The 11,736-nt window shown below is 38.8% G+C and overlaps 4 non-coding genes across 4 annotated transcripts; all 4 read right to left on the bottom strand.

Moving 5' to 3' along the window:
* Nucleotides 1-2,383: 2,383 nt before the first annotated feature.
* On the bottom strand, nucleotides 2,384-2,456 carry TRNAA-AGC (transfer RNA alanine (anticodon AGC)). The gene has a single exon. It is a non-coding gene; the product is annotated as a tRNA-Ala (tRNA).
* Nucleotides 2,457-3,227: 771 nt separating this feature from the next.
* TRNAA-AGC (transfer RNA alanine (anticodon AGC)) lies at nucleotides 3,228-3,300 on the bottom strand. The gene has a single exon. It is a non-coding gene; the product is annotated as a tRNA-Ala (tRNA).
* Nucleotides 3,301-7,445: 4,145 nt separating this feature from the next.
* TRNAA-AGC (transfer RNA alanine (anticodon AGC)) lies at nucleotides 7,446-7,518 on the bottom strand. The gene has a single exon. It is a non-coding gene; the product is annotated as a tRNA-Ala (tRNA).
* A 4,145-nt stretch (nucleotides 7,519-11,663) lies between these two features.
* On the bottom strand, nucleotides 11,664-11,736 carry TRNAA-AGC (transfer RNA alanine (anticodon AGC)). Its single transcript has one exon. It is a non-coding gene; the product is annotated as a tRNA-Ala (tRNA).

Genomic DNA, 11,736 nt, shown 5'->3' with positions numbered 1-11,736 from the left:
ATAACATGAGTGTTCAGTTCACTCCTAACTGATGCCTTAACTACACCTAGGGGATGTTTTACACTTCAGGTTGGCATGTTTAGTACTTGAATAGGAGTGATATCACTGTATGTTAACCTAGACTCAGGCCCTACCTAATCTTGGAGATACATTTCTCATGAATGAGTAACCAAGGGAGATACAATTTTTAGGAGTTAGTGCATGTCTAATGCAAGATTAATCACCATATTATGAGAGCCAATGCAATCATCCAGCAAAAAATACTCGTTTTCGCCCAACGTGGGGCTCGAACCCACGACCCTGAGATTAAGAGTCTCATGCTCTACCGACTGAGCTAGCCGGGCTCCCACTTAAATATGGTATGCAGACTCATCATTTTTTATTAAGGAAAACTGTTTCTGGATATTCCTCTGCTCTTGTTTTGCAAGGAACTTCACTTTTATACATCGTTCAGAGGAAAGAATGTCAAGTAAAATAAGACGAAATGAAAATGGAAGGTGTGAAATTTTCATTTTGAGATTGCATAAGAAATCAAATTCCTCTCACGTGCTATAGAATACCTAAACACTTTTGATTAAACCACTTTAGTTGTTATAATGACACCAAATTTGAAAGCCATCTGTGACTTTTCTGTTCTTACTCTGCAACAACCATGGCAATTACAAGTTAAAAAGTAAAATGTATGCAAATTTTAGAATGGAGAATGCGGCCACGATCCCGCTACCTCTCGCATGCTAAGCGAGCGCTCTACCATTTGAGCTAATTCCCCTGTGTGCTCACTCAGCATCACATTTCAAAAGTAACGTTACTGCTGTCCACACTTTATTTTAAGTCTAATTGCCCATAACATGAGTGTTCAGTTCACTCCTAAATGATGCCTTAACTACACCTAGGGGATGTTTTACACTTCAGGTTGGCATGTTTAGTACTTGAATAGGAGTGATATCACTGTATGTTAACCTAGACTCAGGCCCTACCTAATCTTGGAGATACATTTCTCATGAATGAGTAACCAAGGGAGATACAATTTTTAGGAGTTAGTGCATGTCTAATGCAAGATTAATCACCATATTATGAGAGCCAATGCTATCATCCAGCAAAAAATACTTGTTTTCGCCCAACGTGGGGCTCGAACCCACGACCCGAAGATTAAGAGTCTCATGCTCTACCGACTGAGCTAGCCGGGATCCCACTTAAATATGGTATGCAGACTCATCATTTTTTATTAAGGAAAACTGTTTCTGGATATTCCTCTGCTCTTGTTTTGCAAGGAACTTCACTTTTATACATCCTTCAGAGGAAAGAATGTCAAGTAAAATAAGACGAAATGAAAATGGAAGGTGTGAAATTTTCATTTTGAGATTGCATAAGAAATCAAATTCCTCTCACGTGCTATAGAATACCTAAACACTTTTGATTAAACCACTTTAGTTGTTATAATGACACCAAATTTGAAAGCCATCTGTGACTTTTCTGTTCTTACTCTGCAACAACCATGGCAATTACAAGTTAAAAAGTAAAATGTATGCAAATTTTAGAATGGAGAATGCGGGCACGATCCCGCTACCTCTCGCATGCTAAGCGAGCGCTCTACCATTTGAGCTAATTCCCCTGTGTGCTCACTCAGCATCACATTTCAAAAGTAACGTTACTGCTGTCCACACTTTATTTTAAGTCTAATTGCCCATAACATGAGTGTTCAGTTCACTCCTAAATGATGCCTTAACTACACCTAGGGGATGTTTTACACTTCAGGTTGGCATATTTAGTACTTGAATAGGAGTGATATCACTGTATGTTAACCTAGACTCAGGCCCTACCTAATCTTGGAGATACATTTCTCATGAATGAGTAACCAAGGGAGATACAATTTTTAGGAGTTAGTGCATGTCTAATGCAAGATTAATCACCATATTATGAGAGCCAATGCTATCATCCAGCAAAAAATACTCGTTTTCGCCCAACGTGGGGCTCGAACCCACGACCCTGAGATTAAGAGTCTCATGCTCTACCGACTGAGCTAGCCAGGCTCCCACTTAAATATGGTATGCAGACTCATCATTTTTTATTAAGGAAAACTGTTTCTGGATATTCCTCTGCTCTTGTTTTGCAAGGAACTTCACTTTTATACATCCTTCAGAGGAAAGAATGTCAAGTAAAATAAGACGAAATGAAAATGGAAGGTGTGAAATTTTCATTTTGAGATTGCATAAGAAATCAAATTCCTCTCACGTGCTATAGAATACCTAAACACTTTTGATTAAACCACTTTAGTTGTTATAATGACACCAAAATTGAAAGCCATCTGTGACTTTTCTGTTCTTACTCTGCAACAACCATGGCAATTACAAGTTAAAAAGTAAAATGCATGCAAATTTTAGAATGGAGAATGCGGGTATCGATCCCGCTACCTCTCGCATGCTAAGCGAGCGCTCTACCATTTGAGCTAATTCCCCTGTGTGCTCACTCAGCATCACATTTCAAAAGTAACTTTACTGCTGTCCACACTTTATTTTAAGTCTAATTGCCCATAACATGAGTGTTCAGTTCACTCCTAACTGATGCCTTAACTACACCTAGGGGATGTTTTACACTTCAGGTTGGCATGTTTAGTACTTGAATAGGAGTGATATCACTGTATGTTAACCTAGACTCAGGCCCTACCTAATCTTGGAGATACATTTCTCATGAATGAGTAACCAAGGGAGATACAATTTTTAGGAGTTAGTGCATGTCTAATGCAAGATTAATCACCATATTATGAGAGCCAATGCTATCATCCAGCAAAAAATACTCGTTTTCGCCCAACGTGGGGCTCGAACCCACGACCCTGAGATTAAGAGTCTCATGCTCTACCGACTGAGCTAGCCAGGCTCCCACTTAAATATGGTATGCAGACTCATCATTTTTTATTAAGGAAAACTGTTTCTGGATATTCCTCTGCTCTTGTTTTGCAAGGAACTTCACTTTTATACATCCTTCAGAGGAAAGAATGTCAAGTAAAATAAGACGAAATGAAAATGGAAGGTGTGAAATTTTCATTTTGAGATTGCATAAGAAATCAAATTCCTCTCACGTGCTATAGAATACCTAAACACTTTTGATTAAACCACTTTAGTTGTTATAATGACACCAAAATTGAAAGCCATCTGTGACTTTTCTGTTCTTACTCTGCAACAACCATGGCAATTACAAGTTAAAAAGTAAAATGCATGCAAATTTTAGAATGGAGAATGCGGGTATCGATCCCGCTACCTCTCGCATGCTAAGCGAGCGCTCTACCATTTGAGCTAATTCCCCTGTGTGCTCACTCAGCATCACATTTCAAAAGTAACTTTACTGCTGTCCACACTTTATTTTAAGTCTAATTGCCCATAACATGAGTGTTCAGTTCACTCCTAACTGATGCCTTAACTACACCTAGGGGATGTTTTACACTTCAGGTTGGCATGTTTAGTACTTGAATAGGAGTGATATCACTGTATGTTAACCTAGACTCAGGCCCTACCTAATCTTGGAGATACATTTCTCATGAATGAGTAACCAAGGGAGATACAATTTTTAGGAGTTAGTGCATGTCTAATGCAAGATTAATCACCATATTATGAGAGCCAATGCTATCATCCAGCAAAAAATACTCGTTTTCGCCCAACGTGGGGCTCGAACCCACGACCCTGAGATTAAGAGTCTCATGCTCTACCGACTGAGCTAGCCGGGCTCCCACTTAAATATGGTATGCAGACTCATCATTTTTTATTAAGGAAAACTGTTTCTGGATATTCCTCTGCTCTTGTTTTGCAAGGAACTTCACTTTTATACATCCTTCAGAGGAAAGAATGTCAAGTAAAATAAGACGAAATGAAAATGGAAGGTGTGAAATTTTCATTTTGAGATTGCATAAGAAATCAAATTCCTCTCACGTGCTATAGAATACCTAAACACTTTTGATTAAACCACTTTAGTTGTTATAATGACACCAAATTTGAAAGCCATCTGTGACTTTTCTGTTCTTACTCTGCAACAACCATGGCAATTACAAGTTAAAAAGTAAAATGCATGCAAATTTTAGAATGGAGAATGCGGGCATCGATCCCGCTACCTCTCGCATGCTAAGCGAGCGCTCTACCATTTGAGATAATTCCCCTGTGTGCTCACTCAGCATCACATTTCAAAAGTAACGTTACTGCTGTCCACACTTTATTTTAAGTCTAATTGCCCATAACATGAGTGTTCAGTTCACTCCTAACTGATGCCTTAACTACACCTAGGGGATGTTTTACACTTCAGGTTGGCATGTTTAGTACTTGAATAGGAGTGATATCACTGTATGTTAACCTAGACTCAGGCCCTACCTAATCTTGGAGATACATTTCTCATGAATGAGTAACCAAGGGAGATACAATTTTTAGGAGTTAGTGCATGTCTAATGCAAGATTAATCACCATATTATGAGAGCCAATGCAATCATCCAGCAAAAAATACTCGTTTTCGCCCAACGTGGGGCTCGAACCCACGACCCTGAGATTAAGAGTCTCATGCTCTACCGACTGAGCTAGCCGAGCTCCCACTTAAATATGGTATGCAGACTCATCATTTTTTATTAAGGAAAACTGTTTCGGGATATTCCTCTGCTCTTGTTTTGCAAGGAACTTCACTTTTATACATCCTTCAGAGGAAAGAATGTCAAGTAAAATAAGACAAAATGAAAATGGAAGGTGTGAAATTTTCATTTTGAGATTGCATAAGAAATCAAATTCCTCTCACGTGCTATAGAATACCTAAACACTTTTGATTAAACCACTTTAGTTGTTATAATGACACCAAATTTGAAAGCCATCTGTGACTTTTCTGTTCTTACTCTGCAACAACCATGGCAATTACAAGTTAAAAAGTAAAATGTATGCAAATTTTAGAATGGAGAATGCGGGCACGATCCCACTACCTCTCGCATGCTAAGCGAGCGCTCTACCATTTGAGCTAATTCCCCTGTGTGCTCACTCAGCATCACATTTCAAAAGTAACGTTACTGCTGTCCACACTTTATTTTAAGTCTAATTGCCCATAACATGAGTGTTTAGTTCACTCCTAAATGATGCCTTAACTACACCTAGGGGATGTTTTACACTTCAGGTTGGCATGTTTAGTACTTGAATAGGAGTGATATCACTGTATGTTAACCTAGACTCAGGCCCTACCTAATCTTGGAGATACATTTCTCATGAATGAGTAACCAAGGGAGATACAATTTTTAGGAGTTAGTGCATGTCTAATGCAAGATTAATCACCATATTATGAGAGCCAATGCTATCATCCAGCAAAAAATACTCGTTTTCGCCCAACGTGGGGCTCGAACCCACGACCCTGAGATTAAGAGTCTCATGCTCTACCGACTGAGCTAGCCGGGCTCCCACTTAAATATGGTATGCAGACTCATCATTTTTTATGAAGGAAAACTGTTTCTGGATATTCCTCTGCTCTTGTTTTGCAAGGAACTTCACTTTTATACATCCTTCAGAGGAAAGAATGTCAAGTAAAATAAGACGAAATGAAAATGGAAGGTGTGAAATTTTCATTTTGAGATTGCATAAGAAATCAAATTCCTCTCACGTGCTATAGAATACCTAAACACTTTTGATTAAACCACTTTAGTTGTTATAATGACACCAAATTTGAAAGCCATCTGTGACTTTTCTGTTCTTACTCTGCAACAACCATGGCAATTACAAGTTAAAAAGTAAAATGTATGCAAATTTTAGAATGGAGAATGCGGGCACGATCCCGCTACCTCTCGCATGCTAAGCGAGCGCTCTACCATTTGAGCTAATTCCCCTGTGTGCTCACTCAGCATCACATTTCAAAAGTAACGTTACTGCTGTCCACACTTTATTTTAAGTCTAATTGCCCATAACATGAGTGTTCAGTTCACTCCTAAATGATGCCTTAACTACACCTAGGGGATGTTTTACACTTCAGGTTGGCATGTTTAGTACTTGAATAGGAGTGATATCACTGTATGTTAACCTAGACTCAGGCCCTACCTAATCTTGGAGATACATTTCTCATGAATGAGTAACCAAGGGAGATACAATTTTTAGGAGTCAGTGCATGTCTAATGCAAGATTAATCACCATATTATGAGAGCCAATGCAATCATCCAGCAAAAAATACTCGTTTTCGCCCAACGTGGGGCTCGAACCCACGACCCGAAGATTAAGAGTCTCATGCTCTACCGACTGAGCTAGCCAGGATCCCACTTAAATATGGTATGCAGACTCATCATTTTTTATTAAGGAAAACCGTTTCTGGATATTCCTCTGCTCTTGTTTTGCAAGGAACTTCACTTTTATACATCCTTCAGAGGAAAGAATGTCAAGTAAAATAAGACGAAATGAAAATGGAAGGTGTGAAATTTTCATTTTGAGATTGCATAAGAAATCAAATTCCTCTCACGTGCTATAGAATACCTAAACACTTTTGATTAAACCACTTTAGTTGTTATAATGACACCAAAATTGAAAGCCATCTGTGACTTTTCTGTTCTTACTCTGCAACAACCATGGCAATTACAAATTAAAAAGTAAAATGTATGCAAATTTTAGAATGGAGAATGCGGGCATCGATCCCGCTACCTCTCGCATGCTAAGCGAGCGCTCTACCATTTGAGCTAATTCCCCTGTGTGCTCACTCAGCATCACATTTCAAAAGTAACGTTACTGCTGTCCACACTTTATTTTAAGTCTAATTGCCCATAACATGAGTGTTCAGTTCACTCCTAACTGATGCCTTAACTACACCTAGGGGATGTTTTACACTTCAGGTTGGCATGTTTAGTACTTGAATAGGAGTGATATCACTGTATGTTAACCTAGACTCAGGCCCTACCTAATCTTGGAGATACATTTCTCATGAATGAGTAACCAAGGGAGATACAATTTTTAGGAGTTAGTGCATGTCTAATGCAAGATTAATCACCATATTATGAGAGCCAATGCAATCATCCAGCAAAAAATACTCGTTTTCGCCCAACGTGGGGCTCGAACCCACGACCCTGAGATTAAGAGTCTCATGCTCTACCGACTGAGCTAGCCGAGCTCCCACTTAAATATGGTATGCAGACTCATCATTTTTTATTAAGGAAAACTGTTTCTGGATATTCCTCTGCTCTTGTTTTGCAAGGAACTTCACTTTTATACATCCTTCAGAGGAAAGAATGTCAAGTAAAATAAGACGAAATGAAAATGGAAGGTGTGAAATTTTCATTTTGAGATTGCATAAGAAATCAAATTCCTCTCACGTGCTATAGAATACCTAAACACTTTTGATTAAACCACTTTAGTTGTTATAATGACACCAAAATTGAAAGCCATCTGTGACTTTTCTGTTCTTACTCTGCAACAACCATGGCAATTACAAGTTAAAAAGTAAAATGTATGCAAATTTTAGAATGGAGAATGCGGGCATCGATCCCGCTACCTCTCGCATGCTAAGCGAGCGCTCTACCACTTGAGCTAATTCCCCTGTGTGCTCACTCAGCATCACATTTCAAAAGTAACGTTACTGCTGTCCACACTTTATTTTAAGTCTAATTGCCCATAACATGAGTGTTCAGTTCACTCCTAACTGATGCCTTAACTACACCTAGGGGATGTTTTACACTTCAGGTTGGCATGTTTAGTACTTGAATAGGAGTGATATCACTGTATGTTAACCTAGACTCAGGCCCTACCTAATCTTGGAGATACATTTCTCATGAATGAGTAACCAAGGGAGATACAATTTTTAGGAGTTAGTGCATGTCTAATGCAAGATTAATCACCATATTATGAGAGCCAATGCTATCATCCAGCAAAAAATACTCGTTTTCGCCCAACGTGGGGCTCGAACCCACGACCCTGAGATTAAGAGTCTCATGCTCTACCGACTGAGCTAGCCGGGCTCCCACTTAAATATGGTATGCAGACTCATCATTTTTTATTAAGGAAAACTGTTTCTGGATATTCCTCTGCTCTTGTTTTGCAAGGAACTTCACTTTTATACATCCTTCAGAGGAAAGAATGTCAAGTAAAATAAGACGAAATGAAAATGGAAGGTGTGAAATTTTCATTTTGAGATTGCATAAGAAATCAAATTCCTCTCACGTGCTATAGAATACCTAAACACTTTTGATTAAACCACTTTAGTTGTTATAATGACACCAAATTTGAAAGCCATCTGTGACTTTTCTGTTCTTACTCTGCAACAACCATGGCAATTACAAGTTAAAAAGTAAAATGCATGCAAATTTTAGAATGGAGAATGCGGGCATCGATCCCGCTACCTCTCGCATGCTAAGCGAGCGCTCTACCATTTGAGATAATTCCCCTGTGTGCTCACTAAGCATCACATTTCAAAAGTAACGTTACTGCTGTCCACACTTTATTTTAAGTCTAATTGCCCATAACATGAGTGTTCAGTTCACTCCTAACTGATGCCTTAACTACACCTAGGGGATGTTTTACACTTCAGGTTGGCATGTTTAGTACTTGAATAGGAGTGATATCACTGTATGTTAACCTAGACTCAGGCCCTACCTAATCTTGGAGATACATTTCTCATGAATGAGTAACCAAGGGAGATACAATTTTTAGGAGTTAGTGCATGTCTAATGCAAGATTAATCACCATATTATGAGAGCCAATGCAATCATCCAGCAAAAAATACTCGTTTTCGCCCAACGTGGGGCTCGAACCCACGACCCTGAGATTAAGAGTCTCATGCTCTACCGACTGAGCTAGCCGAGCTCCCACTTAAATATGGTATGCAGACTCATCATTTTTTATTAAGGAAAACTGTTTCGGGATATTCCTCTGCTCTTGTTTTGCAAGGAACTTCACTTTTATACATCCTTCAGAGGAAAGAATGTCAAGTAAAATAAGACGAAATGAAAATGGAAGGTGTGAAATTTTCATTTTGAGATTGCATAAGAAATCAAATTCCTCTCACGTGCTATAGAATACCTAAACACTTTTGATTAAACCACTTTAGTTGTTATAATGACACCAAATTTGAAAGCCATCTGTGACTTTTCTGTTCTTACTCTGCAACAACCATGGCAATTACAAGTTAAAAAGTAAAATGTATGCAAATTTTAGAATGGAGAATGCGGGCACGATCCCACTACCTCTCGCATGCTAAGCGAGCGCTCTACCATTTGAGCTAATTCCCCTGTGTGCTCACTCAGCATCACATTTCAAAAGTAACGTTACTGCTGTCCACACTTTATTTTAAGTCTAATTGCCCATAACATGAGTGTTTAGTTCACTCCTAAATGATGCCTTAACTACACCTAGGGGATGTTTTACACTTCAGGTTGGCATGTTTAGTACTTGAATAGGAGTGATATCACTGTATGTTAACCTACACTCAGGCCCTACCTAATCTTGGAGATACATTTCTCATGAATGAGTAACCAAGGGAGATACAATTTTTAGGAGTTAGTGCATGTCTAATGCAAGATTAATCACCATATTATGAGAGCCAATGCTATCATCCAGCAAAAAATACTCGTTTTCGCCCAACGTGGGGCTCGAACCCACGACCCTGAGATTAAGAGTCTCATGCTCTACCGACTGAGCTAGCCGGGCTCCCACTTAAATATGGTATGCAGACTCATCATTTTTTATGAAGGAAAACTGTTTCTGGATATTCCTCTGCTCTTGTTTTGCAAGGAACTTCACTTTTATACATCCTTCAGAGGAAAGAATGTCAAGTAAAATAAGACGAAATGAAAATGGAAGGTGTGAAATTTTCATTTTGAGATTGCATAAGAAATCAAATTCCTCTCACGTGCTATAGAATACCTAAACACTTTTGATTAAACCACTTTAGTTGTTATAATGACACCAAATTTGAAAGCCATCTGTGACTTTTCTGTTCTTACTCTGCAACAACCATGGCAATTACAAGTTAAAAAGTAAAATGTATGCAAATTTTAGAATGGAGAATGCGGGCACGATCCCGCTACCTCTCGCATGCTAAGCGAGCGCTATACCATTTGAGCTAATTCCCCTGTGTGCTCACTCAGCATCACATTTCAAAAGTAACGTTACTGCTGTCCACACTTTATTTTAAGTCTAATTGCCCATAACATGAGTGTTCAGTTCACTCCTAAATGATGCCTTAACTACACCTAGGGGATGTTTTACACTTCAGGTTGGCATGTTTAGTACTTGAATAGGAGTGATATCACTGTATGTTAACCTAGACTCAGGCCCTACCTAATCTTGGAGATACATTTCTCATGAATGAGTAACCAAGGGAGATACAATTTTTAGGAGTTAGTGCATGTCTAATGCAAGATTAATCACCATATTATGAGAGCCAATGCAATCATCCAGCAAAAAATACTCGTTTTCGCCCAACGTGGGGCTCGAACCCACGACCCGAAGATTAAGAGTCTCATGCTCTACCGACTGAGCTAGCCAGGATCCCACTTAAATATGGTATGCAGACTCATCATTTTTTATTAAGGAAAACCGTTTCTGGATATTCCTCTGCTCTTGTTTTGCAAGGAACTTCACTTTTATACATCCTTCAGAGGAAAGAATGTCAAGTAAAATAAGACGAAATGAAAATGGAAGGTGTGAAATTTTCATTTTGAGATTGCATAAGAAATCAAATTCCTCTCACGTGCTATAGAATACCTAAACACTTTTGATTAAACCACTTTAGTTGTTATAATGACACCAAAATTGAAAGCCATCTGTGACTTTTCTGTTCTTACTCTGCAACAACCATGGCAATTACAAATTAAAAAGTAAAATGTATGCAAATTTTAGAATGGAGAATGCGGGCATCGATCCCGCTACCTCTCGCATGCTAAGCGAGCGCTCTACCATTTGAGCTAATTCCCCTGTGTGCTCACTCAGCATCACATTTCAAAAGTAACGTTACTGCTGTCCACACTTTATTTTAAGTCTAATTGCCCATAACATGAGTGTTCAGTTCACTCCTAACTGATGCCTTAACTACACCTAGGGGATGTTTTACACTTCAGGTTGGCATGTTTAGTACTTGAATAGGAGTGATATCACTGTATGTTAACCTAGACTCAGGCCCTACCTAATCTTGGAGATACATTTCTCATGAATGAGTAACCAAGGGAGATACAATTTTTAGGAGTTAGTGCATGTCTAATGCAAGATTAATCACCATATTATGAGAGCCAATGCAATCATCCAGCAAAAAATACTCGTTTTCGCCCAACGTGGGGCTCGAACCCACGACCCTGAGATTAAGAGTCTCATGCTCTACCGACTGAGCTAGCCGAGCTCCCACTTAAATATGGTATGCAGACTCATCATTTTTTATTAAGGAAAACTGTTTCTGGATATTCCTCTGCTCTTGTTTTGCAAGGAACTTCACTTTTATACATCCTTCAGAGGAAAGAATGTCAAGTAAAATAAGACGAAATGAAAATGGAAGGTGTGAAATTTTCATTTTGAGATTGCATAAGAAATCAAATTCCTCTCACGTGCTATAGAATACCTAAACACTTTTGATTAAACCACTTTAGTTGTTATAATGACACCAAAATTGAAAGCCATCTGTGACTTTTCTGTTCTTACTCTGCAACAACCATGGCAATTACAAGTTAAAAAGTAAAATGTATGCAAATTTTAGAATGGAGAATGCGGGCATCGATCCCGCTACCTCTCGCATGCTAAGCGAGCGCTCTACCACTTGAGCTAATTCCCC

Source organism: Triturus cristatus, chromosome 4_1 (assembly GCF_964204655.1).
Source record: "Triturus cristatus chromosome 4_1, aTriCri1.1, whole genome shotgun sequence".
Classification (NCBI taxonomy): Eukaryota; Metazoa; Chordata; class Amphibia; order Caudata; family Salamandridae; genus Triturus; species Triturus cristatus.
This window is presented reverse-complemented; position numbering and strand designations above follow the sequence as displayed.